Below are 27431 nucleotides of genomic sequence, written 5' to 3' on the forward strand. Positions count from 1 at the left end.
GCTCATCGTCGAGTTCGTCATCTACAAGTACGTCTTCGAGTTCGTCTGGCGACGCGAAGCGTCAGTTAAAGAAACTAAAAAGGCGTTTAGCAACAATCGAGATTGCACCAAGGTTTGGTGGACCGGGCCAGAATGATGAGGCGCTTATACCGATATTCGACCCCCAAAAGGACGATTTAACTATTGAAGCTTGGGTGTCGCGAGTGAACGATGTGGCAAAAACGTACAACTGGAGCGGCAAGGTGGTAGCCAGAATTGTCGCAAATCGACTCCGAGGAATGGCGAGACGATGGTATGACAGTCAACAACACCTGAATGTGGAATGGCGCAAACTTAAGCTGGTACTGGTGAAGCAGTTTCAAAAACCACTTCCATTTGCAAAGTTGCTGCTCGACGCTGCGACGTACAAGGCGACGCCTGGACAAGACCTAAAAAAACATTGAGTACTTAGGAAGAGAAGTTACCGCCGAAGGGGTGAAACCAGGTGGCCGAAAGGTACAAGCTGTTCGAGAAATGAAGGAACCCCAGAACATAAAAGGAGTACGACAGTTCTTGGGTTTGTCGGGCTACTTCCGTCGACACGTAGAGAACAATGCCAGGATCGTGGAGCCGCTGACACGTTTATTACGAAAAGATACGCCCTGGTGTTGGGGGTCAGAGCAACAAAGTGCCTTTGACAATATCAAGACGATTCTAACGGAAAGACCAGTACTGGCCGTTTTCGACCCTAAGTTAGAGACAGAGTTACACACCGATGCCAGCTCATTAGGGTATGGCGCGATTCTGATGCAACGGCGGGGAGAACTTTCCCGTGTAGTGGCGTACTACAGCAAACAAAGTACACGTGAACAGAAGTACTATCATTCCTACGAGTTAGAGACATTGGCCGTTGTGTCCGCTCTCAGATACTTTCGGGTGTATTTGATTGGTATCAAATTTCGGGTAGTTACAGACTGTAGTGCCTTGAGAACGACTTTCGCAAAAAAGGACTTGCTACCGAGCATGGCAAGATGGTGGCTCGAGGTACAAGATTATACCTTCGAGATTACCTAAAGGGCCGGAACCAAGATGAGTCACGTTGATACCCTTAGTAGGCAGCCCTTGGAGGAACCAGAAGTTAACCAAGCCGATTTAACCGAGGGAGATTGGATATTGGCTGCTCAACTGCATGACGAGCAGATTGTCCGGATTCGAACGATCCTGAGCAGTGAAGAAAAGAGTCGTGACACCAAGAGCTATTTCGACGACTATGTCTTAAAGAATGACCGTGTTTACAGAAAATTGGAGAATGATAAAACGTCTTGGGTGGTGCCGAAAGATGTCCGGTGGCAAGTTTGTCGGTTATGCCATGACCAGGCGGGTCACACAGGAATAGAGAATACGTTGAAAAGGATGCAGAAACATTATTGGTTTGCGAGGATGCGTAGTTTCGTGACGAAATATGTCCGAGCCTGTTTGAATTGCGCGTATTACAAGCAATGTGCTAGGAAGAAGCAGGGGAAGTTACACCCCATTGAAAAAGTGAGTGTACCGTTTCATACGGTTCACGTAGACCACGTGGGGCCCTTCGAGACTAGTGCCCAAGGAAACAAGTTTCTATTAGTGATTGTTGATGCCTTCACCAAATTCGTTATCATGGAACCTGTGAAGTCGCAGAAGACCCAACCTGTCGCGCGGGTGTTTCAGCAAGTTATGTGCTTGTTCGGGGTTCCGACGCGAATCATTAGTGACAGGGGAAGTGCCTTCACTTCGCACTCTTTTAAGTTGTTCTGCGAAACGTACAATATTAGACACGTGTTAAATGCCGTCGCGACACCGAGAGCCAACGGGCAGTGTGAACGCTATAACAGAACAATTGTTGCGGCGCTGACCACTCTTAGTGCAGATACAAGAAGCAACGAATGGGACACGCATGTGAAAGAAGTACAAAGTGCCATGAATACCACTTTCAATAAAGGTATTAAGACGACCCCTTCGGAAGCATTGATGGGTTACCAACCGAGGCCTGCAGCACAAGCACAGTTGTTAGCAGAAATTGAGGTAGACCTTGAACACCTCAACCTGGCCGAACTGCGACCCGAAATACAAGAGCACATCACTACTGACCAAGCTCGACAAAAACAGTATTACGATAAACACCGCAGGGAAGCCGACAAATACAGCAAGGACGATTTGGTCCTGGTGCTGATTACCAGTACACAGAATTCCGGTTCAAGCAAGAAACTTCTTCCCAAGTTTCGGGGACCGTTCAGAGTAGTAGCGGCTTTGTTTAATGATCGCTACGTGGTGGAAGATCTGCGTGAAGGGCGTTACAAATCGAGGACTGTTGTAGCAGTCGAAAAGTTGCGGCCCTGGACATCTGTCCAAGTTTAATCTACAATCTGCATGATCAAGTAGTGGTTGCCGCCACACGGACAGTCAGTCCAGTCGATAAACACGGCGAGCAGTGGTTGTAGCCACACGGACCCGATGTCCAGGTAATGATTAAGTTGACGAAGTGGTTGTAGCCACACGGACCTGATGTCCAGGTAATAGTTAAGTTTAAGCAGTGGCAGTAGCCACACGGATCTCGTTGGTCCAGCTTTTTCCCCTAGAGCGGAGTGGTTGTAGCCACTAGATACGATTGTTTGGTAGATACCGAGTACCATCTTGGTTTATGAGGTGGTAGTTGCCACGCGGGCGAGGTTTGCCCAGTTGTAGGCTTGGAGTGGAAGTTGCGGCCTGAGGACAGACCGCCGAACAGGATGGCCGAGTGTGAGAAAAAGTGGATGATGACACATAAATGACTCTGGTCCAAGGAATATGAACATTTTATAGTTTTTAGTATCGATATGTTTTGCATGCTTGGCAAAAAATGTGAGACGTAATCAGGTGAAGGGTAGAGAAGTCAGTCGATTGAGAGTTGTCGAACGATTTGTACGTTATGTGAATAAACGCTAGTTTTGGAAATTTATAGTGCTATTCTCTAAAATTTCACTACATAATGTAAAAAGTTACAGTATGTAGCTAACAGAGCAATGTAAGAAACGTCCTTACAGAGATACATAAAATTCGTATTCTCTAAATACCTCTGTAAGCATTTGCCTTACAGAGCTATTTAATACATTTGAAAATTAGTGGAGCAAGCTTTTCCCAAATGAACAATGCAAATTTCGTACCTTTCAAAAATGGAAAGTGTCAAAATGAACAATTACAAAACGAAAAAGGTGTAAAAATACAATTTCCGAGCAGTACGAAGAATATTCGAACTTAATGGAAACGGATGATATTTTTCGTTCTGGCGAATTAAATCCAAATATTTCCTCAAATTACATTTGGAAGTTGTTCAGGCCATTAGCCCTACCACTGGTGGGCTAATGGCAAAGAAGTCTTTACTTTACTAATTTTAGAAGCGCAAAATGATATCGCAATAAATCTGGACCTTTGAGATAACGCGAACAGAAGTTTTGGTATAAGTTGTCCAAGGAATTAAATGCAATTGGTACTGGTCCCTTTTTATCGTCAAAAGAATGGGCGTTGTTCATGTTTATCTTTGTGATAGTGAGTTGGTATAATTAAGGTCACTAAATCAACACACTACGTGTTAAGGTAGCGCCATTACATTCCTGGCGTGAGTTTATTGTGGAACAAAGATAATAAATGCAAATGTCGTAAGTGCGACGAGGAAGACATCAGTTTCAGGGAATTTAGTTTGGCAAAATGACAACAGTCTTTAGTGACACTATACATTTTCAAACGTGACTCTGTTTTGTTTATCCCCAGATTGAGTTTATTGTGCGACAAGGATAGATATAGAAAATCACTAATGGCGCTACCTTAACACGTAGTATGTTGATTTAGTGACCTTAGGTATAATCGGTAGAACCAGGCAGAATTAACATGAAACCAAACGTCAAGATTACATGTACTTACAGTTATGATGAATTGATGACTTACAGAGGCTTTACAGTGCTTATGGTGACGATTTGTCTCACCATAAATTTATTAAATTTACAGCGACTGTAAGCTATAGAATGTATGTTACAGAGACAATTTCCCTTAGAGAATACCATTTTGTGTTACAGACTGTAGCTTATAGAGTTATAGAGTTACAGTGGGCGACTTTTGCTTAGAGAATAGCACCATTAGACTGTATTTCTTACACTGCAGCTCGTCAGGTCGTCAGAAGAACATTTTATTATTATTCATCTTAAAACAACAGGTTGCAGTATATAGATCACGAATTGAAACACTATTAATTTTTCCTGTCCTAAAAAAAGTTGCCTACCATGTAAAAAACTATGCAAAGTGATCAAAAAGAAAACAAATCAGAGCAGGCGTTGCAAATTATCGGTCACGTCGTAGCGGAATCATATGCAAATAAGCGTTCAATACATGGGCGTGGACAATTTGTGGTCTCAAACGCTACTTTATAATAAATCATATCTGATGAATTTGAGACGTTGGAATTATAATTAATTGTGCATTTTATTATTATTATCTGAAATTTTTTTCAAAATAAACAAGAGCGCAACATTTTACATTCGTAAGAATGGGTAATTTACCAGTTTTATTGCCAAACGCGAAGCAGATTTCTCGGTGAAATGTCAACAAAACGTCAGTTTTGAAGTAACATAAAATTAACCTTGAAAATAGTTTTCGATTTCAGCAAAGTGTACGGACGTTTCCTGTAAGCAACAACTACCCCAGAATAAGTGGTAAAATGAGTTTTATCATTGAAGTTATAGCTATTAACATACCTAGCGATGTTATGACTATCATAAGCAGAGCGAGGATTTTAAGACATCTGAGGTTGTTATGATTAATAACATCCGTGGTTTGTTCAATAGTTTACCGGTTTCAGAGTAATTAGAGAGAATTTAAAACAATTAAATCCAAAAACTCGTTTTAAAATAGATTGAGTTGATCGCGTTTGCATGATATGTTCAGGTGTCATAGTTACATTTGATTGTTTTACCGGAAAACATCTTAAATGAAGCAGAACAAGCTTTAAATAGCTTAATACCGGAAAATCAAAAGGCAGGTACTTATCTGAAATCATAGAGACATTCAAACAACAAGGTTACAACTGTAAATGAAAGTGATGTTGGCGTATTTTCATGAACTGGTAAAGGTAAGTGCTCATAGTTCCGTAGCGTATTTATCTTTTTGTTTATATAGTCGAAGAAATATAGCCCCTCATCATTATGTACCCGATGCCCGATGCTACGAATTGCAATTCATTTTTACTATAGCAGAGTTCCGTCTATTTAAGTAATTATTGTTTTTATTTCCGCCTGTTTAAATTAATAATGAATAAAGTTAGATATTTGTTGATTGTTGTTGACATGTCACATGTCACTATGGCAATATTACAATACAGCATAACTGTACTAGTACAGTTATGACTCACTAACCATCCAACTTTTGTGAATGTAAACCAAGACTTACTATACTGAAACCGGTAAAAGTATTAATTATTAATAATAAATGAATTAATTAATAATAGATTTTTCAACAGGTAGGCAACCAATAAAACGACTGTGTATAGCAAGTATACAAATGTGTACGATTAAGCTAAGAGAGACGTTTCGATAAAACAAAAAATGCGGTAGCACTCTTGATTTGCTTTCTTGTTGATCACTCTGTATATTTACCAATAAAGACTTATTATGATGGCTAAAACTTAGTTCATTATTTTAGTCCAGAGTCAAAAAGTGTGTACAGGATGATTCAAGTTTTACCTCCCGCACGATTAACCCTATTAAAAAATTAGCAAAAATTACGAAACTTTACGGTTACATTCCCTTCATATAAGGCTTCAAACGTGTGCAATCAATTTTTGCGTATCACTCACTCAGACCCATAAAATTAAAAACATTGATTTTGAGCAAAAAAAATGTTTTTTCCATGGACGCTCATAATTCACAATAAATTCAAAGAACATATTTATGAAATTCGCATCAATAGAAAAGGATTAGTTTTTGAATGATTCCAATTTTAACATTAACAGCGAAAAATGATCAAGATTTACAACTGCAGTGTCATAAATAAATACCTCACTGTTGAGTTTCTAGTAATTCTTTAGTCCCTATTGGGTACCATAAATAACCCATGTCAACCTCTTTTGTGGAAGTGACCGCCCAATTTTATTTAACTAAATTTTGCACTTTAATATCGAATTCTATTTATTTCAAAAACCGGTGATGCTTTCATGATTTCAATGACATCAAATTTTTCCTAAATGTTTGAAAATATTTACTCGTTTCCCTTATAAAAAAAAATGAAATTTTTGCCGAATGTTCTACAGCGATACCCAATCGTTCCTGCATTTTTTGAGAATTTTAAATCGATTAGAAGTGGGTGTTTTCGCTCGAGCGGTAAAACTTGAATCACCCCGTACAGAGTGGAGGTAGATGGATTCAACAACTCCTCGCAAATGCAACAAGAAAGTGGTTATCTCAAAATTAATAAAAACTGCCGTAGTACAGTGTGGAATAAAATGATTTACATCTAGTTACCTTTGCATTACCCTTGTAAAAATACGAAATGCCGCTCTACAAAAAAAAGAAAACCTAACCTCAAAATATAACGGGTGACTATTAAAATTTTCACTTAGGATTGACTATGGATCATTCTTTGTTTTCCGTTGCACCTTAGACACTGACAAGTTTGACATTTCAAAACTATGTTTCAATTGTACTGACTGACATTTGTCGTTCGTTCTTGCGTGTGTCTAAAGTAACACAAAAAAAAAACTCGTTCAAAGCCAACTCCAAGTGAAAATTTTAATAGTCACCCGTTATATCCAAATTCCAAATGTGATTGTTAATTCAATTTAGTAAATTGTTACAATTGTCAATTCGATTGATGACATTTATTGACAGAACTAATAGTTCGGACTTCGAAAAAAAGTAGAGCGGTACAGGAAAATTTACATGTGCAAAAATTCCAAAGGTAACTAGATGTAAATCATTTTATTCCACACTGTAGGTATAAGCAGTAATGACAGGATAAACGATAGGTTCGAGATACAAATCAAAGAATTTTGTACAAGAACTTTTGACGCACTTTTGACGGTGATAATTAATTATGAACCACCAATAAATTATAGAGTGCGTTAAGTTCTTACCTAGCTCATTTTGGGAGAACACTTTAAATAAAAAAAATTAAACATTTATGCACAATCCTATGTACAGTTGGTTGCAAAAAAAAAACGGGAAAAGGATATTTTCCTAATGTAAATTTGGTTTAGTTCATTTGTCAATTAATTGTCTACTTGACAATACCTGTCAAATAATTTTTTAAATGTCATTGAATTTTGACCATAATTCTAACCCATCTCTCGTAAGAAGGTTTCACACTATGAAAAAATTGTAAAAATGCATCAATTTTATTCTGACAGTTCCCGTTTTTTTTGCAACCAATTGCACAGGCACAAGAAACACCGGTCCGCTTACCTGAGGTAGTTTCTTGCCTTCATTTTAACCATATTTTGAACAATCTGTATTAGAAATTCGAAGAGTAAAGTTGTTGTTAAGTTACAACTTGTTTTAATCACAAAATTCGACCTACGGGTCAAACAATTTATCTCAAACATACAGTAAATACTAAATAGGATAAAGCAAAGCTCTCAGTATAAAAAAAATCATAATAATTTACTTTGGTGGCGTTTTGATGAGCTTGTCTTTCATTTAAGCTTCTCTATGGTAAACACGTTTCACCGAAACATAATTGCCTCGTTGTGATAAAGTTTGTTAGCACAAAATTGCCGTCAAGTAAAGGGTGTTTTTTTTTTATTTGGCGTCGAAGTTGGCGTTGGAAAGTCGATTGAGAACGCACCACTCGTGTAAAAGCGTAAGATTTAAACAGCTGATCCGTGATCTGAGATCTGTTATCCATAGAGTGCATTCACAATCGACTCTTCAATGCCAATTTCGACCCCAAATTTAAAAAAAACACTCGTTAAGCTACACTTATAAAGTATTACGAGTATAATAAAAGTTCTTAAACTATTTACTCCTGAAAACAGAAGGTCAGTAGATTAATATTTTTTTAATTATCCTAATTTAAATACACTCCATTACGTGCAGCAGTATATTTAAGCTATGCTGCATGTTCTTTTAAAAACTACTTGAAGTAAAATATTTAATCTACAATCTTCACACTTAGTAATTTGGAGATAAATTCTCCTCCGATTGTTCTGAATACACAGTAAAGTAACTTCTGTGTGCCAGGGGTGCAGTTACTGTAGTAAAATTTCTGACAAGCAGTTGTTTGTACTTGTTGAACTAAAATTACAACAACGTACAGTCGCGAGCAATAAATTTTGATCGTCAAGGTCATTCTTTGACGCAATTAAAAATGCTCCATTGTAAAACAGTCGTAAATATCATAAGTCATAACCTCATAACCTTTCATCATGTTGTATGACATTAATTGTCATTTTTTGCTCATTTTTTGACACTTTGTTGACATGGGCATAATCAGGCAGGGAAAATTTTTAAATTTGTGACAATCTAACCAAATTTTGAAATGACATTGACGACCAAAATTTATTGCTCGCGACAGTACACAGGGTGTTATGTAATTCGACGGCAATCTTTTAATGGCTGATGGTTATTGGTAAGACAAGTCATAATAATTGTTTTATACTGTTGTGTTAAGTGTCTTCATTTAAGAAGTAGAGGACAGAATAGTCGACCAATGAGAGAACTTCTGCCGAATTAATTTAAAATTAGAAAAATCCAGTGTCTCATAATGTTAAATGTCAAAATATTAAATCAGTAGTTGTCATTAAATCTGACAACTAAATCAGTGGCGTATTGTAATTTACGAAATTCCGCGTTTTGTCAGCGTAATCTTTTTAAAATGGCTGGAACATATACCTTCCAAGAGTACGCTGACATGCATTTGATATACAGGGAAGTTCATGGGAACAGCTTGGCAGGGTTTGTCAGGGAAGATTTCCAAACAGACGTGTTCCACATAAAAGCGTTTTTGTCGCTGTCGATAGAAGATTTCGGGAAACTGGTCAAGTTAGGCTAAATACAGCACTACAGCAGAGAGAGGAAGATCGGTTGATGATAATGCTGTTGACCGTGATGAAGCAATTTTAGATATTGCTAATGCCGACCCAACCTTCAGCATTCGACGAATTAGTCAGCAGGTCCAAACGTCAACGTTTATAGTGTGGAAGATGTTAAAAGAGGAAAATACACATCCGTTTCATTATACCCGAGTGCAAGCTTTGCTTTCCGAAAATTACCCGCGAAGAGTTAACTTCTGTGAGTGGATTTTACACATGAATGCACAAGATCCCATTTTTATTGAAAAAATTATGTTTATTCGGAATCGTATTGGAATATGCACATTCCTAACCTTATACGAGGGCGGAAAGTTAACCATTCCTTTTTATTTTTACTTCCCTCTCTTGGTCAGTAATAGGTCACTTTCCGCCCTATTATAAGGTTTTTCCAGTGGCGTACTTACTGAAAGTCGAAAAACAGTAGAAATGAAGCTGCATCAAATTAATTGTTTATTTGCTAAAAATGTAATGATTCCGAATAAAATAGTATACAAACCTCGGTGAGAATGTGTTTCATTCCTGTCTCGAGCATTAGTTCACCTCGGCTACGCCTTGGTAATCTATCTTAGCTCTCGACAGGAATGAAACACTTCCCACCTCGGTATGTAATCTACTATTACCATGAAATAATTTTTTTTCGGAATAGTAGGTTAAATTTAAGAAATCTACATTACTGGGCCATCGAAAATCCACATCTGTACAGATCAGTGCATCATCAGACTTTCAATCAATGTGTGGACTGTTTTTTTTCAAAACGAGGTCGTTGGTCCATTTATACTCCCTAATCGATTAACTATAGCCGGAACGTTATGGATCTGGATTGGGAACTTGTCGTTAAGTTGGCACTACCAGGAAAAGTAACTAGGCACGCTTATAAACTAACTAACGTACAGTTCAATCATAAGTTTTAAGCGACCTGGAGTTTGACAATCCATATCTAAAACGTTTTTACTATAGAAATGGTTATTTACACTTTTGCGTAATGACTTCGAAAATTAATTAGATGAAATTCCATTGGAAATAGGAAGGCATACGTGGTTAATACTTGATGGAGCTGCGTCCCACATTCACAATTTTGTAAATTTTTTGAATGCTGAGTTCGAACATCGTTGGATCGGCAGAAATGGACCAATTCCATGGCCTCCACGCTCCACGCTCTCCGGATCTTCATTCACTAGATTTTTATTTTTGGAGGCACATTCAATCACTCGTTAACAACCCGGAACCTGCGAATGTAAATGAATTGTGGAACAGAATTCAAGCAGCGATGGATACTATACGAAATAATCCTGAAATTTCTTAGACTTCATTAGACGTGTAAGAACTTGTTATCTACAAAGTAGGGGGAATTTCGAACATCTTTTATAATTTTGTATGTTTCCTTTTTTCTGAGAAATGTTAAGTTGTATTGTAATAAATATTAAAGAATAGTATATAACTAAATAAGGAGAAATCATTAAAAATTTAAATAAAGGAGAATTTTATAAATATTTAGGTATTTGATTAATCATATCAAATCATATCATATCATATCAAATCATATTCAACATTCAATTATAAAAGAAAATTTAGAAAAACAATTTTATTTAAAAATTAAATCTATTTTAAAATCAAAATTAAACGGTAATAATTTAATTAAAGCAGTTAATACATAAGCTGTTCCATTGTTGACCTATTCTTTTGGTGTTATAAAATGGTCCAAAACTAATTTACAAAATATAAACATTCAAACCTGAGTTCTCTTTACAAAATTTTGTAAACATCACCCCAAATCTGCTATTGAAAGATTTAATTTACCACGCGAAAATGGTGGTAGGGGTTTTTCAAATCTAGAAATTCTACAACACAATCAAATTGCTTCACTAAAAAATTATTTTCTCAATAGAGCTCGTGATAACACTTTTTTTAATGCTTTGGTTTCAGCGGATAAAGGTTACACACCTTTAAAATTAAGTGATAATATAATTTCAGATATTGTTAAGCCAAATATACCTGACACTATAGCAAATATAAAACAGAAGTCTTTACATGGGAGATACTTTAAAGAACTGGAACAACCAGAAGTTAATATTCAGGCCTCTCATGCATGGCTTAAGAAATCAGATATTCACCCTGAGACGGAGGGTTATTAATACAAGAAATTATAAAAAACACATATGCGGTTTACAATCGATCATTGATAAATGTAGGATTTGCGGAACTGAAGGGGAAACCATTGAACACATCATTTCTTCTTGCACCGTTTTGGCTCAAAGCGAATATAAAAAACGTCATGACATATTCGCAAAAATTATACACATGAATTTAGCAGTTAAATTCAACTTATTAAAGGATACACAACCACATTACATTTATAAACCAGAAAGTTGTTTGGAAAATGACAATTACAAATTATATTTTCATCGTACAGTTTTAACTGACATTCATATTCAGCATAATAGACCAGACATTATTATTTTAAATAAACAACAAAAGGAAACATATCTTTTAGATATAGCTGTTCCAAATTCACACAATATAACACAAACATATAACACAAAAATTAATAAATATTTAGAACTCTCCGTTGCTATGAGAAATCTTTGGTGTCTAGAAAAAATTTCGATTTTACCACTTATAATTTCAGCAACGGGAATAGTACCGCAATCTCTTTTTAAAAATTTTAAAATTTTGGACTTAGAGAACACATTGGTGGTTGAAATTCAAAAAGGTATATTATTATCCTCATGTCATATCGTGAGGAAATTCCTTAACATTGACACAGAACATAAAACAGAAAACAGTCAAAATGTGGAGGCGAAACGCCGGTAATTATGTTGATAAGCACTGCACTATTACTTGATAGTATTATCCATAATAGTTTATGTTCTCCGGCAAAATTACCGTGCCGCCGGGTGGTGGAGGGTTAAGTATATTATGATACAAGTTTATAAGGAAGCTTTTAAAGCACGCACGACGAGTTTAAGAGCACGACGCGTAGCGGAGTGCTTTTAACGTCGCAAGTGCTTTAAAGGCCCTTATAAACGTGTATCATACGCTATTTTTTATTATTCCTGCACTACAATGTGAAAATTATAACAAAAAAAGTAAATTGAAATATCTTTTCCGAAGTAATCTGTGTCATTATAGTCTGCGAGCTGTTGACGAATTTTGGAAAGGTATTTTAGGCAATCAGAAATTTAAAAAAATGTTCTATTTGAATGTTAGTGAATCTGGAATCGAGAGTCGCTAAGGGCGTTTGTAGGTATTTTACTACTGCGCAGCATGACATTTGCAAAAAATTAATCCCAAAAAACATACTTTAGGCAACTTGAAATTATACTGATTTTTTAGTTTTGCATTTATGGATTACAGAAATGCGACGTTAAAAGCACTCCGCTACGCGTCGTGCTCTTAAACTCGTCGCGCGTGCTTTAAAGGCTTCCTTATAAACTTGTATCATAATATACTATTCTACACGTACTGCGTGTATTTAACATAAAATGATAATTTAAACTAGTCGAACACATGTTAAACTGTAACAGTGAAGAGCGATTATTAAATTGTCCTCTCTGTATTGTATTCTCTTTTCCCGGTGGCCACAAATTTGTGACGTAACATGTAAAACTTCTCATCAAATTTGTTGCTATTACCGTCCATCTAAATTATTGTCATTGGCCGATAGACTAACATAATCTATAATTATGTTTTATAATCACATTAAAAAAATTTGCAAAAACGTCGTAGGTATGCACCTGAGATTTAGCCAACCAAATATTTCTTCTTTCATTTCTCATCATTTTATACGATGTTGTGATAAACGACTCATAAAGAAATTCAGCGGAACTGATACTGATAGAAATACAAACAGAAAAATAGGTTCATCCATTAATATCAGTTGTCAGAGTTGTAGCAAGATTACATAAGTTAAGAAGGTAAAAACGGACACAGCTATATTTCAACTTTGGATTTGCTAAAGTCGACGCAGATTACACCTTTAGTTGTTTTTCCGTTGACCTTTTGTTAATTTCAATATTAATGAATTATTTTGTCTAAAATATAGTGTATTAATGGACCTCATTAATACACTATTTTTCATTAATCAACGATTTTTGCGATTTTGACGTTTTGATGATATTTTGATGTATAAACAACCTCGAACATGCAGAGTTTCCACTTACCAACACTGCAGCAGGGTTTTCTATATTGTATAGCTCCATAACTACACAATTACGAATTCACTTTTTCAAAAGCCGACCTTTTTGGTTATAATTCGCATGTCATATTTTTCAAAGGTAACTAGGTTTTCTTAGCAACCGTGATTTTTACGTGAAATTGAATGGGAATGGAGTTGACGTGTTGAAAAATTTTAAAATGGCCTACTCTGAGGACAAAAAAAAGATGAAGGTATTTTATAAGGTCTCATCGTTATCGAAAAAGATAAAATTGGTTTTCATTTGGTTTTAATTTGAAATTTTGTCGCAAAAAAAAAGTTTGCGGTGAACGAAAAAATTTTGTAATCAACTCGTTTGTTAATGGGCGATTAATAATCTCAACTATTAAAGGCACTCACTCGCTACACTCGTTCGTGCTTTAAACAGTTTCGATTATTAATCGCCTTCATTAACAAACTAGTTTATTAAATAATAATTAATATGTTTTATCTACAATCATCGGATAAAAGCAACTTTATTGATGTGAAAGCTCTAGTGTAAATTGTTATTTTATCCACCGATAAATTAAAATAAAGCTCTTTGTGGTCCTAGCCATGGATAAAATTGACAAGATCTTTTATCCATCGGACTTGGACCAATCAAATTTAGAGATTGCAGTAACTGCAGCAACCTACCCAAATACATATAAGAACGTAACCATGGTAACAAAAGGAACATTAAAATTTAAAAATTTCAAAGTATTGAACTAAGATTTTGTTTTATTATTTTTTTTATATTTGATCGTAGATAAAGTGTAGTATTATACTCGCAAGTAAAGGTTTTTATCCACTTAAATGATTACAGCATGCGCCTGCGGCTTGTGCTGCAACCTTCATTTTCGTGGATAAAAACCTTCTTTACTTGCTCATGTAATAATACAGGGTGGTCCCGATATAACCTGCCAAAAGAAATCCAGTAATAGGTGACGATGAGTAGAACTCATACACAAAAAAAGTTTCTAATAAAAGTCTTTTCGTTTTCGAGATAAAAATAATTGAAAATTTGGTCAAAATTTGCTGTACGCTAATGAGTTAATCGGTTTTAAAAAGGTAATTCTGGTTACTTGGCTGCAATTTCTTTAGCAACGGTACCTGCAACACCTATGACATTTGTCAAGTTTAATTTTAAATTTGCGAATCCTTCAAAAAATTATGAAATTTACAAAACAAGAATACGCCGATTTGCATTTACTCTATGGCGAAACACGTGGTAATTCAAGACCGGCAAGGCGACCATACGACGAGCGTTTTCCTGAAGGAGTCCTTCCGTCCCGTTGTACTTTTGTGGAGCTACATCTGCATTTATGTGAGGTTGGTTCTGACTGATTCCAATACGATGGCGTCCCCGATCCTCCATTTAACCCCTCTGGATTTTAATTTTTGGGGCCACACGAAAGATTTGGTATACGAAGTTGAAATAAATACAAAAGGCCAACTCCAGAAACGCGTAACAGACGCCGCGAACCAGATTCGTAAAAACCCAGAAATGCTGAATTCTGTTTATTAAAATTGGTACCAGCGTACTCAAATTTGCTTAAATGCCAACGGAAGGCACACAGAACATTTATTATAAGTCTAGTTTACCTTTCATTAGTTAGTAGACATTCTCAGTTAGAGCTGAAAGTACGAATATGTAAAGTGTAAATACATTTATTCAATACATTATTTTGGCTATTTAACCACAATTAAGACGATACTCTTATTACACAGTTCTTCCACAATTTTGCACACACTACCTCTACGTTTATTTACACATTGAGGAACACCACTTTATTTATTACTCATTCATCTCAGTCTACAAAATCAGCTTTGTACCTAAATAAGCTGGTGAATTAACGCACACAGTGTAGATACAGCGTTTTCAATAAATGTCATTAATTTGATTTAGTTTGTCAGATTTGAGATTTGTCATAAACGATTCAGGTACCTATGTTGCTTAGATACTGTCATCGTTACAAACATCAACAATTAATTCCTGAGTAGATACGTATTTTTGTGGTCAGCAGCGTCGAATGGGTGTGGATAGGGGTTAATTTATCCCCATTATTTTGGACCTAACGAAAAGGGGTTTTTTGGACTTGTTAGATCCTTCTAATGACCCAGAATTTTTTTGGCAGGTTATATCGGGACCACCCTGTATACTTGATATTATGTAATTGGTAGTAAGGAATTAAACTCAATTTAAATTAATACGACTAACACAAAAGCTGTAATACTGAAAGGCAACTTTTTGTAAAGATACCTACTAGTACAGGGTCATTATAAATGATTGTCCCATCGCAGTTGGCGTTGAAAACCCACACAAATTTTGGATGTGCCGCTAGCTTTACAACGTTAGACAAACTAGTAGACAAATTTACACTAGCGCCAGCAGCGCTACCTATCGGCGATGGTAGTCTCTCTCATGTTATAAAGCTTGCAGCACATTCAAATACGTCATCAACGCCTACTGCGATGAGACAATCATTTACAATGATCCCGTAGTATCGTGATACAGTTTTACTAAGAACCTCATTTTGTCGTAACAAATGAAGATCTGACTGACCAAAATGATTGAAATAAAATGGAAATGAAATTAATAGAGTAAATTTTCCTTTATCCAATTTTAGGTACAATTAATAATGCATATAATAATGTTAATAAGAAATAAATTATAATAATATAACAAATGATATTAGCATGAGTTTTGGTATTGATAAGTGTAAAACGCAATCAATATGTCGCGGTCATTACGAAAATTTAGAATATATAACTAAAGAAGGAGAAATCATTAAAAATTTAAATAAAGGAGAATTTTATAAATATTTAGGTATTAATCAATCAAATCATATTCAACATTCAATTATAAAAGAAAATTTAGAAAAACAATTTTATTTAAGAATTAAATCTATTTTAAAATCAAAATTAAACGGTAATAATTTAATTAAAGCAGTTAATACATATGCTGTTCCATTGTTGACCTATTCTTTTGGTATTATAAAATGGTCCAAAACTAATATACAGAATATAAATATTCAAACTAGAGGTCTCTTTACAAAATTTTGTAAACATCACCCCAAATCTGCTATTGAAAGATTTAATTTACCACGCGAAAATGGTGGCAGGGGTTTTTCAAATCTAGAAATTCTACAACATAATCAAATTGCTTCACTAAAAAATTATTTTCTTAATAGAGCTCGTGATAACACTTTTTTTAATGCTTTGGTTTCAGCGGATAAAGGCTACACACCTTTAAATTTAAGTGATAATATAATTTCAGATATTGTTGAGCCAAATATACCTGACACTATAGCAAATATAAAACAAAAGTCTTTACATGGGAGATATTTTAAAGAGCTAGAACAGCCAGAAATTAATATTCAAGCTTCTCATGCATGGCTTAAAAAATCCAATATTCATCCTGAGACTGAGGGTTTTATATTTGCAATACAAGATCGTGTTATAAATACAAGAAATTATAAAAAACACATATGCGGTTTACAATCGATCATTGATAAATGTAGGATTTGCGGAACTGAAGGGGAAACCATTGAACATATCATTTCTTCTTGCACCGTTTTGGCTCAAAGCGAATATAAAAAACGTCATGATATATTCGCAAAAATTATACACATGAATTTAGCAGTTAAATTCAATTTATTAAAGGATACACAACCACATTACATTTATAAACCAGAAAGTTGTTTAGAAAATGACAATTACAAATTATATTTTGATCGGACAGTTTTAACTGACATTCACATTCAGCATAACAGACCAGACATTATTATTTTAAATAAACAACAAAAGCAAGCATATCTTTTAGATATAGCTGTTCCAAATTCACACAATATAACACAGACATATAATACAAAAATTAATAAATATTTAGAACTTTCCGTTGCTATGAGAAATCTTTGGTGTTTAGAAAAAATTTTGATTTTACCATTTATAATTTCAGCAACAGGAATAGTACCCCAATCTCTTTTTAAAAATTTAAAAATTTTGGACTTAGAGAACACATTGGTGGTTGAAATTCAAAAAGGTATATTATTATACTCATGTCACATCGTGAGGAAATTCCTTAACATTGACACAGAACATAAAACACAAAAAAGTCAAAATGCGGAGGCGAGACGCCGGTAATTATGTTGATAAGCACTGCACTATTACTTGATAGTATTATCCGTAATAGTGTATGTACTCCGGCAAAATTGCCGTGCCGCCGGGTGGAGGTGGGATAGGACATTAAAATAATGTTGTGTTTTTAAAGAATAACGTCATGAAAAGGGAAATTTATGAAAACTTTCCGGAGGCATTGTAGGTATATAACCTATAATAATTTCATCATTTTTCAAGACACACCTAAGATAAATGACAAGAAAAGAACGAGTTTATAAATCCATCAATATAGACGTGTCCATGGAAAACTTTTCCCATCAATAATTATAAAAAATTAATTATGGCATCACAATAGAGATAAATATCTAATAATAGTAATAAAGCAATCACAGTTGGAATAAACTTGTTAATAACGAAAACAATGACTTCTCTATTGTTGACTATTTGTCAATTACGTACGACAATTTTATACCAGGACTATTACCATGAATTCCTTCCAGGACACTTTCATAACTTGCCAAGGAAAATATTATCTGCAAATTCTATGCCACCAGGAACACCTCATTAATCTTATTTAGGTTACCGACAATGATTGATGTCAACGAATCTCCACGTCATTGCTGGCCAGCCCCATTTATTTTAGCCCTTTTTAAAAAGTTTTGTTGTTCGTTTTACTTGATAAGACACTTGTTGACATATTGCAAGGCTTTTGCGCTTAATAAATGTTGAATTATTTTTGCGTGGCCCCTCGCTTTGCGAAAAAAGAAACAAATTAATCCAATTACAGAACAATAATACCATAAATTGAATAAGATTCTTATTTCCTTACCGTTTACACACTAATTGGTATCTCATTTTCATATTGACCGATAAATCTTTAAGCAAAAAAATGTTAAAAAAAAAGTTTTATTATCAGCATAACCTACGACGATTTAATACCCCGTTCAAAAATATTTTAACAATATATTCACTGACCCACGTACTAGAGTTTGCTGTACGAAAAATGAATGTCTATTATATAACACAATTTTGTTATGAATATCACGAGGTCGTTTAACAAAAGCTCCAGGAAAGATTTTCATTTTGTAAGGATTCTGCTGAAAATAAGATTTTTTCCGGTGAAATCTCTATCAAATTTGAATAGTTTATTTCTATAATACCTGCCCGTTTTAATTCAAAATATTAAATATGATGCGAAAGAAAGTATTTCGGTTCGTGTCCTATTTATATTGACATTCATTTATGTAAAATGTAAATTAAGCGATCCTTTCCCTCAATTAAAAAGTGAACGCTGGTTGGATTTTTACACAAAATGTAACATCGAGATTTTACAATTAAAGCGTCAACTGAATTATTACAGATCAGTCGATTGTGAAATGTATTGACTGAAAGAGTGCCATTCTCACAATTCTGAAATGAAAAGGAATTAATAAATAATTCATTTGCTTTTCGCGAAATTCATACTTCTACGCAATACCGTTAGGTTCGAAGAAGCTCTCTCATTCAATGAAAGTAATCAATCGCTCCTCGGTTCCGTTTATTTTTACAATACATTTTTCAAAACACCTTGAGTACAAGTACAAATGTTCACCCCACATAAAATCGAAGCTCTCGCTTTTTAATTACAAATTGACCGTTTTAGTGGTGTTAATCCAACTTTTTATTTTGCTCCCAGTCGTGCTCTCGGAGGGTATAATTGATTGTGTTCCACGAATCCACGATGCAACTTTTAAAGTGTTCCAAGAGAAGTACGTGGTCACGTTTTTCTTGTTTTGTAGTTTGAGATCTTAGTTTTGTATTAAAAAATAAAGTTACGCGTACTTTTACAATGGCGTGATTTGCTACTAAAAAGTATCAACCGTCAGAACTTCTTAAATGAATAAAACCCCAAGTGAATAGGGAAACTCAGCACATGCAACATTATTACGGTTTCAGAAAAGTTGAGAATGTATTAAATCTGCATATCAAGTTTGTGCGAATATCGAAGTTGAATAAAATTTTCATTAGCGGTAGCCCTCCAGATGGCATACGGGATAATCTTTAAAATACAGCTGCTCACATTTCCATCTGAATTAAGGACACAGAATCATTTTCAACTTGTTCACTATCAAATCACGTCTACCTCACCTGTATTATTATCACAAAGGTGTCGTCTTGGTCGTAAGAACTCTTGTAATATTACATTGCTCTTGTTGAAGGCACGAACCTCGTGCCTTGAATCGCAAGTGACTGTTTTAAATAAAACATGCAAGCCTTTTATTTATGTGAGCCAGTCATATAGCGTGTACACACCATAAAACAGATCCTTTGAACATCTTCCACATTTTAGGAGAAGACTTGAAGAGGACTTTGTGACAAACTGAATTTTTTAGGTTTAACTTATTGCACTTTTGTAATTCAAAACAGTTGCGCATTCTCGTTACTTCATAAAAGAACAAAAGCAGTTGAATAAAAATGAGGACTGAACATTAATCAGATCAGCCTGGATTACAGTCATTTCCAATTCATACGAATCAATAGACGTGGAAGGCTTTTTCCTGCATTATTTGTTTTAATTTTTTTCTTTGCAGTCCTCAGTTAACCGATACACCGATATCTAAAGCCTTAAGAGATTTTGCTCTTATTATTCTATTGGTTAAAATGTTTTTGTGGACTAGATTGTTTCTCTATCGATACTGAAGTGGCGATTTAAGTCTTCAGTTATGGATTCTACTACGAAAAGTGGATTTAAAGTCGTGACTCTATCATCTTTATCAGGACGAACAGAAACATGGGTCCACCAGTGACGGCTTCGTGTTTATCTGAAATATCGGTTATTATCCATAAGGAAAAAGATGTACAGATACAGTAAACGCTTTTAAAATAATTCTTTATTGATCTACCAAAATCCTCTTATATGACATTTCAAGTATCCGTGCAAGATTTCACACACATTTTTAGATGGATTTGCGCATCCATTATTACTCTTTTTTGATACTTTTCACTTTCGCTTCGTAATTACAATTTAGTACTTTGATGTTGTGAAATAAACAGTGTCGAATTAGATTGCATATTTGTAGATTCTTTATTGTGACCCTCATTTTAAAATTAATTAGCTAATTTCAAACTGGAACTAATGAATTTGTATTCGCATTTTAATCATTTCTGATGTAATTTTGAATAATTAGAATATTTCACACTGTAATTTAAAAGATGAACAATTCAAGACTTTGTCTAATTGGTACTTAACTTTTCACGAGGTGTTAAGAGAAATTGCTACAAATGAATTCTTCTACACAAGTTTCATTGTCGTACTTCAAAGTTTCATTTGATAAAACAAAAACTCCTCCGAGAGATATTTACTTCATTACTTCAAACATCCACCACATTAGCGCAAGTAATAACTGCGTCCATACGGAATTTCAGTTAAAATTAATAAGTCTGTTATTTATTTGTCTGCTCGTCTGACGAATATTACGTCTGACATTTGCTAAATGTGGTTCAGGAAACCTGGAAATTAAGATGGGAGGATAATAGGATCTGGACCTGGAGCAGGACCTGAAAGCAAAACATAACTAATTTTCCTACTGATCTTGTGGTACACAAAGTAAATTTAATACAGTCACGGACACACACATCTTCATATTTCAAAATTTATGACCGGAAAATGTTGGGAAGCTACAAGCTTCTGGTTAAACGGATTTTATTGCTTTTGGTTGCTTTTCCAAATCAATAAATTCAACTGTATTATTTATTGTGCATTATAATTTGATTCCCTTCGGCTGGAAAAATACAAAAAGCGCCAACCGAACAGAATACAATAGAAAATAAAATAAAAATGCTGCAGTAGCGGAAAAACAATTAATCTCTGTAATAGTTGAACGACACCAGCTGGGGTTACTAACCATTATTTAATCTAAGACTGTCACCCATCTGGACGCAGTGATTATCCTCGAGCAGTGTTCATAACTTTTGTTTAGAGAAGCACAAAACAAATTTGTTCTAAAGGCCTCATAAATATTACAGTTCTCAACTTAAGAAGATTTTAAGTTATCATAAAATTTTCAGGTGGTTTCGGTCTTACAAAGTATGACAAATTGAGACGCTACCATTTTATTACAATAGATAAATTACAGTGCACATTACCGTTATTACGATAATAGGCGTTAAAAATAGACTGCGACTTAATCTTAGCAGTATTTATATACCAATAGCTGGGCAAATTTCTGCAAATAAGCACACATTTTTAAGAAAAAAATTTCAAATATTTTCTAACGTTTTTAGCTTCTTGAAACCACATATTTGATCCGTATGGAAAAATGACATATTGTTTGGTCTTCTTTGATTGTCAGCATGTTGCAGGCAAAGAACAAAAATTACAAACCCGGCGCATCCACCATAGTGAATGAGGCGTTGCCATATTTCAGATTTAAATAAATTATTTTTTCAATCAATGCCATCATATTTTCATTTTGCGCGGTTTTAATTTTGAAAACAATAAATATTAAGCAGAATCGAAATTGATGTGGAGGACTTCAATAGCGTTTTCAGCTGTCTGTGCAGAGTAATTCTTGGGGTGTGTGCGACAGTTCTGGGTTAAGTGGAGGAAGTTCCCTTATAGCACAATATCTGACGATACATGAATGAACAGAATAAGTGCCATGTCAAACAACATTACAATGTATTCTTGTTTTATTTTCGAAAAGTTAGTAAAAATATTCCTTCATTCTCCAGAAAGGTATTAAATACGTTACACTTTTATAACTAAGGTGTTTGTTTTCGAACAACGCAACCTATAAAGATAAATAAGGATTAGGGTAAGATAAGAAAACATTATCATAAAGAACAGTCATTGTACATGTAAAACGTTGAGGAGAATGAGGAAAAGAAGTGATACAATTTAAAGCAGAAAGAGTCGGGGAGACAGTGGGGTGAATCAATTAGAAAAATAGTTGGAATAAAATTGGAATGTGTGAGCAGTATCCAACAGATTAGCCATACAATGTTCTATGTTTATGTATTTTAAAAGCTGGAATATTTTCATTAGAGCACCCTTGTATTTTCTTTGATCTATAGCAGTCATTTACGGCTAAATTCAACATTTCATCAAAACCACAACTATTCAGACCATTTTCTGTTTTAAAAATCACACATTTGGATTAATATCTTGAAGTTACACGTAAAAAAACAATCTTTGTATTCTCTTTTAGTTTCAATAAATTTCAGATTACGTTATTCTTTAAAGCATTTTTTTTCACTGTATTTATCAATGTCACATTATAATGATAACGTAGACATACCTAATTCCAAATAAATGGTCTAGTTAAAGTATCATATTCACTACAGATAATCAAACAAAATGGATGACGTTTTAATGTTTAGGAAACAAATGCTAATTAAATTTTTCCAAACGTTAAAAACTGATTTAAACTTAATATTTAATTTAAGTCTTATCTTATATTGCCTCTTCAGGGTATCTCACGAGTGATAATGAACCCGACGGAATTGAAGATGCAACCCACAATACATTTGCAAAGTTAACGTGGATATTGTCTTTTTGTTTAAAAAAACATAAAACATAGTTAGCTGTGCAGTTTCGTAAATTTTGACATAATTGTCATTCACTTGGTTAAATGAAATTGTAAAAACATGTTTTTTGTTCGACACTATCAGAATTTGAAAATTTTCTCCTGTGTGAATGGATTTTGATAAATGTCACAACTTGTCAAAATGAAACGTCAAGCTAATTTTAAATATTTTAAGCGATTTGGAGCCTTTAAGGGGCTCGTCGAACAAAAAAACGTGGGCCTTTAAAACGCTCGTTTCACTCGCGTTTTAAAATGGTCCACTTGTGCAAAAAAGGGCCCAATTTACACACGAACTCATTAAATAAACTACTATTATTCAATTAATGTATAATGTATAAATTTACAATGTTTTATAGAATAAAATGTCGTCCCGCATTTCTTTCATAAGCTTGAATTCGTGTCCAAATGGACCTCTCGACCTTTTCACACGCATTAACAATCCTGAAGTTATAGATCTGCACAGATAAATCAAAATTTAGGAAACTGCACAGTTAACTATATTTTATGTAATTTTAAACCAAAAAACATTATCTACGTAACTTTGTAAATGTATTGTGGGTTGCACTTTCAATTCCCTTGAGCTCGTTATCACTCCTGAAATACCCTCACTCGCAGCACGCCACTGGCTAGTTTGGCTATAAATAGATTGCAAAAAGCAACACCACCCGCCTTCAGATCGGCGCCTCTGCCGTCTGTGCTATGCTGTGCAATTTAGTATTTATTCCTGCTTGTTTCAACCCTATTCGCAACACCATGTGCTGATCTCCTCAGTCTCCCCCTTAAGCCTTTCCAACCACCGCATTGCTTCCCTTCCACCAATTTTTTGCCGCTTTCATGTCCAAAGCCGAGTATTTCATTAGCTGTGTAATCTCTATTTTACTTTTAGAATTATAATAATTTAATGCAAAGTATAGAAATGGAAGTACTCGTGTACTATTAATTCAAAAATATGACTCAGAAAAAACATTATTATGTGATTAGGCAGGAAAGCCATATTTCTTCGAACCACTTTGATTGATTTAATATTATATACCCATTAGACAACGGAGTTCGTGTTCTGCGTTACTTAAATGTGGTTCAAAATCAGATCTTGATGTGCTTTTAACGAATATTGTTTTATTTGGTTGATATAAATTTAAGGAAAAATTTCAACAAAACGTACAAAGCAAGTGACAATAAAAAACATCTCAAGATAAACAATTTCATTTTTTTAAATTAGGTATATGTCGTTAATGCTCAATCCTAGACGCGATTATATTTATATGTATGGTCTACTATCTGCAACTTTAAGGAATTTATATTTAATGTATGGACCCATACACCATTTAGGTTGTGTTACGTGGTGTTTGGCTGGTAAAATTAAAGGATATTTTTTATCATAGGTGACTGATGAATGTTTGATACGTCCACCTACTCTAATAAGGCCGTCTTCATCTAGGATCGGGTTTAACAAATATAGACAGCTTTGTCTTTTGACGTACTTATTTTCGCTCAAAGCCTTTAACTCTGGTTTGAATGAATCACGTTGAATTAATTTGATAATTGCTATTTGAGCATCATTTAGTTCCGACGCCGTTAGAGGACCAGTGAGTTTAGAGTTTTTGTTTCGACAGTTATGTGCAACTCTTTTTATAAATGCCACTACTCTCTGTAATTTTATAAATTTTGAAAAATTTGTTAAAAATTCATCCTCTTTGACGTTCGTAAACAAAATTTTGTTTGTTGATTTTCGTTTTTCCGGTATATTTTCCGAATCGAAATTAACCGAGGATTTAGGCCATTTATTTTCCGGCAACCTTAACCACTCGGGGCCGTGCCACCAAAGATCGTTTGTCTTTAATTGATTAGATGACATACCTCTAGAGACAATGTCTGCGGGGTTATATTTTGTGCTAATGTGCCTCCACTCATTTAATTCTGACAAGGACTGTATTTCGCTTACGCGATTAGCTACAAAAACGTTCCATGTGTTTGGAGGTGCCGCAATCCAGGATAAAACTATGGAAGAGTCCGTCCAAAAATATCGTTGATCAATATTTAAATTTAAAATTGGTAAAACCTTTTGCATTAAACGTACTAAAAGTAAACTGCCACATAATTCTAGACGTGGTATTGTTAATGTCTTTAATGGGGCTACTCTTGATTTACTGCACAAAAGATTTGTTGAACCGTTACCATACGAATCGACGCTTCTTATAAAAATAGTCGCTCCGTAAGCTGCTTGTGAGCTGTCGCAAAAACCGTGTATTTCAAACTTTACTGCAGGAAAAAGGGTTAAAATTTTTCTGTTAACTTTAATATTGTTTACATTCATTAAATCTGAAATAAATTGAGTCCACATTTGATGCAACTCGTCTGGTACTCTCTCATCCCAAGAAAGTCTCAAACTCCACATTTTTTGCAATATGAGTTTAGCTTTAATTATAATTGGTGAAATTAAACCCAATGGGTCCCATAATTGCGCAATGACTGATAACATTAATCTTTTTGTTGCGGTTTCGTTTTTGTACTTTAGATTGACTTGATATGTAAGCAAATCCTTATTGTAATCCCAAACAACACCTAGGGTTTTTGTTTGTTGGTCATCACTTAGATCAATTGGTTTTTCATTGTTTTGTGCTGAAGACATTAAGTTTACACTGGTTGACGCCCATTTGGACATTTCAAACCCAGCTTTGTTTAAAATGTGATTGATTTCTTGTTTTAATTTGGTGGCTTCTTGCACAGAAGATGCTCCAGTAAGCAAATCATCCATGTAAAAGTCACGCAATATGATTTCACTCGCCGTTGGAAAATGATTCTTTTCTTCGAGCGCGGCTTGCTGCAGACAGCGTACCGCTAAAAATGGTGCACAGGTCGTACCGTACGTTACTGTTAATAAGCGATAAGTTAAAATAGGATCTTCCGGATTTTCTCGCCATAGAATTCTTTGATACTCGCAGTGCTCGGGATCAACTTTAATTTGTCGATACATTTTAACTATATCACCGGTAAACGCTACTTCAAATGTACGGAATCGAGTTAATATTGAGAACAAGTCTTGTTGGATTGTGGGTCCCGTACAAAGAATATTATTTAAGCTTTTGCCGTTGGATGTTTTTGCACTCGCGTCAAAAACTACTCTGAGTTTACCTGACGATTGTTTGAATACTTCGTGATGCGGCAAATAGCAACCGAAATTATTGTTTGCGTAATCGTTTGGAACTAATTCCATATGGTTTAACCAGAGGTATTCGTTTATGAACTTGGAGTACTCGAGTTTCAATAATGGTTGGTTTTTAAATTTGTGCTCGAGGGAATGTAACCGTTTTGTTGCTATTTCTTTTGAAGAACCGAGTTCGTAATTTTCTTTAACGAACGGCAAATTGACAATAAACCTTCCCTGACAATCACGTTTGTGGTTACTTAAGAAGTGTGTTTCGCACAAATCTTCTTGTGGTGACCAGTTACTTTTTGATTTGTATTCTTCAATTTCCCAAAATTTTTGAAGTTGGTTTTCGACTGTGTTGTTCGTAATCAAGGTTATGTTACTGACGTTTGTTAGCGAGTTTTTCGAGATTTCGCCGCCAACCAACCAGCCGAGAGATGTTTCTATCAGGTGGGGTTGTCCCGGTACTGATATTTTTCCTGAACCTAATAATTTCCAGAAGAGTCCGGCCCCAAGTAATAAGTCTATTGGAAATGGTTTATAGAAATTAGGGTCCGCTAACTGAATATCTTCCGGAATGTTAATGTTTAAATTCTTTACAGAATACTCAGGAATATTTCCAGTGATTTTTGGTAAAACTAAACACGAAATTTCTGACGAAAACGTATTTACTCGCGATTTGATTGTTACCGTAGTTGATTGCTTTGAAGTGATAATTTTTTGATTTATTCCTTGTATGGAAATATTATTGTTACTCAAGTTCAACTTTAATTTTTTCGCTAAAGATTCCGTTATTATGTTGCTTTGCGAACCTACGTCCAGCAAGGCACGACATTCATGGAAATTGTTTTTATCGTTTTTGACATAAATTAATGCCGTCGAAAGCAAAACGACCTTCTGTGGTCCGTTACCCTTTTTCAGTTCGTTCACTCGAGGAGTTGCTAAATTACACGTTCCTTGTTCAATTGAATTTAGGACAACGTCTTGTTGGTGAAGAAGACTGTTATGGTTTTGATGGCAATATTTGCATTTGAATTTAGACTTACAATCCGCTGTTGAATGATTCGGTCTTAAACAATTTTTACACAAATTTCTGTTATTAACATTTTGAATTTTGTCATGGTGCGAAAGATTCAAAAATTCTGCACATTTGTAAATTGTATGGGTAGGATTTTTGCAGTAATAACATGAAAACTGTTTGTTATCTACCTGAATCTGAGTCGCTGAGCATGCTTTGGTGTCTTTACTCGCGTTGGGATTGCATTTTGATGAAGTGGGCTGTTTACTCACATTGAATTTGTTTAAATTTTCTAGAGCTTCTAGAGTTAGACATCTTTGTTCTAAAAATTCGATTAA

At 34.7% G+C, this 27431-nt stretch overlaps 1 protein-coding gene across 1 annotated transcript in view; it reads left to right on the forward strand.

The window, feature by feature from the left end:
• Positions 1 to 27431, forward strand: part of LOC138124901 (melanocortin receptor 5-like) — a 70726-nt gene that overhangs the window by 22124 nt on the left and 21171 nt on the right. The window lies entirely within an intron of this gene.

Source organism: Tenebrio molitor, chromosome 1, assembly GCF_963966145.1.
Source record: "Tenebrio molitor chromosome 1, icTenMoli1.1, whole genome shotgun sequence".
In the NCBI taxonomy this organism is placed as follows: Eukaryota; Metazoa; Arthropoda; class Insecta; order Coleoptera; family Tenebrionidae; genus Tenebrio; species Tenebrio molitor.